The sequence below is a fragment of the Lutra lutra genome, chromosome 8 (genome assembly GCF_902655055.1).
Source record: "Lutra lutra chromosome 8, mLutLut1.2, whole genome shotgun sequence".
NCBI lineage: Eukaryota > Metazoa > Chordata > Mammalia > Carnivora > Mustelidae > Lutra > Lutra lutra.
Genome location: NC_062285.1, coordinates 24,733,469 through 24,736,893, shown reverse-complemented (window position 1 = coordinate 24,736,893; position 3,425 = coordinate 24,733,469).

The following is a 3,425-nucleotide window of genomic DNA, read 5'->3' as shown; positions in this document are numbered from 1 at the left end:
TTAAGGTTAAAATTAAATATAAAAGAATTTATTACAGCTCAGTTTCATATTTTGAAGCTGTTATATGAGGCATGTATGTCTGAACCAATAATTCTTCAAGACTTTTGTTCCCTTAAAAGAAAAATTTCCAAAAAGCTCTCAAATTGTAGCATGGCTGACCATTATGCTGCCTTGAAAAGATGGGGCAGTGGGACCACAGGAGGGTTTTTGGAGTGCCAGGTAGAGGAAAGGGAGCACTTGAAGGGCCCTTCTTAGTGCCATGAATTAAGAGATCCATGTTGAGTACCTCTGGTCTAAACATAAACAGTAAAACGAGCTACTCCTGATTGCATTTGCACCTAAAAATAATGTTTCATACAATACATTCATATTACATCTTCTGAATTTCAGGCAGTTTTAACATTTCCACCAAATTTAATTATTTTTATATTTCGTACAGGCCCTTCTTAAAATAATCTATATTTTGAACTGATACTTATTTTTATACATGAATTTTTAAATGTGATAAAGCTAAACTGGCTTGGCCAAAGTATGTACCTGAATAATGAGAACTTTTTTTACTTGAACCATGAAGACTGAAATGGAATATATTCCTTGTTTGGTTTTTGTTTTTATTTTCCTGCATAGTAAAACCTCAATCGGGAAAAAATGTGTTTTCATCTCTCATTGTGGCATTTGTAATCATGGTATCCAACATAAAGGTAAGCACAGCAAGTAAATCTGGCTTTCAGTATTCCTAATTAAATTATACCTAAGCTCATTGCCCCATTGCTTTAATGACCTAAAATAAGTTTGGGTAAAATTGAATTGACTTCAAGAATGCAGCACTTCAAATATCTTCTTAATTTCGAGCCTCTTTTTTGGGAGAATGCATCTTTATTATGCATTATACTGCTGCCACATGACTTTGCTCTTTCATAATATAGGGTAAATTTTTACATGTTTGGAGTCTCAGTGTATTAACCAAAATCTGCAGGTGTCAACGAAAAATACATTTTTGGGTGCCATTTCTTAGGTTTTCTTTATGAGAAAATAGTTACATGGTGTCTGTGGTAACAAAGCATCACAGATTTACAGGTGCTTCAGTGGCCAAGCTTACTCTGAATTACAATTCTCACGGGTTTAAAGGTGTAATTTTAATATTTTTCTTAAGTCTGTGTTTTACTGTCCAGTTATTCTTGTCTACTTCTTGTGGTAAAAACAAATGTAAAACAGGAGGGCAAAGGGAATGGCTATTTTCAGTAAATTTGTTTCATTTTGTCCTTATTACTAGAAATTTAATGGGTCTTTGAGAGTTTAATTATCTGTGTTACCCTTATTTTATTAAAAAGCTGAACCTAATCAGTAAAATAGAAACTCCCTACATGAAGCTATTAAAAGGCTTTAACTATTTTAAGTCAACATTTAGCTTCTTTAGTTTCCCAAGTTGTCAGAATTTGTTCTCTCAGTATAAATATAGCCAATATTCAAGGGCAATATTTAGATTGAGTTAAAACTGTAAATCCACTGTGCAAGTTGTATTGATATTGTTTTCAGTACCTACACGAGGATCGTGATAAACAGTTGGTAATCTCAGGGTCTTCTCCTCTGTGCAAAATCTAGACTGCACTTATTTTTCTTACAGTTCATTTTTCTTCAGCAAAATAATTTAGTTTGGCATTTGATTTTCTATTTATCGTGGCTTAGCTTTGTTTCTATTTTACTGTCATTTCCAGTAAGGCTTTGTACAAAAGGGTCAAAAAACACTGGTGCATTCTGGACTACTTGCTTTTGAGATTAGCCAAAGGTTTTTACACCGTTCCTTTTAAAGTTTATCGTGGTCATGGTTGATCCATTTGAATATTAAAGTAGAATTTTACATAGCCTAAAATGGATACGGATGGATACTTGTAAAATGTCTTGAGCATTATTAGTCACCAGGTTACTTAAACACATTGTGCTAAATAAAAACTGCCTGGAACTGTAAGGGAATTTTCAACTAAAGCTCCTATTCTTTGAGCTCCTCATAAACTGGTGAGGCTGGTGCTCTCAACCCTGGACCACAGCAGAGGGAAGGGAGTCTAGACTAGTTAGGTAACAGCAACGTGCCCAAGATCACCCGGCTCCAGGCCAGTAAACTACCTGACTAAAAGGTCCTCAACTCTGTACCGTTTCTTTAAACAAACATGTAACTCTGGGATTCCTCTGTAAGGCAAATGGGGCTAGCCACAGCACTGTTTTAGGACTATCTTGGCATTTTGAAACTTTTTTTCACATTGTTTTTTCTACTTTACAGTTCTTAAAGTAAAAATCAAATAGCCACTATACTGAGTCCTGCCCGGTCCTGTGCTCTCTCTGAGAGGCATTATTGCCCAGCGGCTGAGCGCGCACTCTCTGAGCTTGGACTGCCTGCGTTTTCAGTCCCGGCTTTCCCCCCTCCCAGCTGTGTGAACTAACCTCTCTGTGCCTTAGCCTCCTCATTTGTGAATGGGGAGAATAAATTTATCTACCTCAAAAGGGTGTTGGTGAGGAATAAAGGAGTTGATGTCCAGCGTATAAGAGAATGGAGCATCATCACAAAATAAGCGCCGTACATAAGTGTCTGCTAGTTATTCTGTACTGCGAGCCCGTACTTTAAAATCTTGGGTGAGCACAACAAGGTGGTGGTGGTGGTGGTTTTTAAGTTTGTTCGAGTGCTCCTAGCCCTTAAATTCCTTCAGCTGGCATTTATTATGCCAGGTTGACCTAGAAAACAGTGAGAACATGGCACTATGTAATGTAAATTGGCGATGTGATTATAAAGTGCTAAAGACTTCAGCAGAATGTGTCCAGGCGTGTGTTGAGTTCCCACCTTGGGTTATAAACTAGACTGTTAAGATGAGGTCTTTGGTGTCAGTGAACATATAGTTACATTGGATTATATGATTTGTAATAATGAAGTGTAACGAATTTTTAGAGCTGTAAAAAGAAAATGAAGTCTCTGGGTTCTTGTATTAGGCCTGTTGTAATTATGAGGTGATATTCAACCAGTGATCTGCAACTTCTACTGGTCTCTAGTGATTTTATATTCATTGGCATTTAGGTAATAGTACTCATAGGAGAGAGGGGCAAAATGGGATCCGTGTTAGTTTTACTTCAGTCATATGGAGTCTGTGGAATGTGTTTCATCAAAAGCTGGGAGTAGCTGCTGAGCTAGGAAAAAGGGATCAGTGCAGCCTGGCGATGATACTGCTTATCATTTTTAAATGGATCTGCAAACTGTTTTAGAGATGTCACTTGTTTTAATTGCCATCTCTCCTTTGCTTCCTTAATTTGTAAAATGCCAGCAAACCGCAAAATGCTGGAGAAAATCTGTTAATAGGACTGTGTGAAACACGGAACTATGCAAAAATGTAACCCACACTGATGGACTTGAAGGAAATCAGATGACTCCCAGAACACACGTA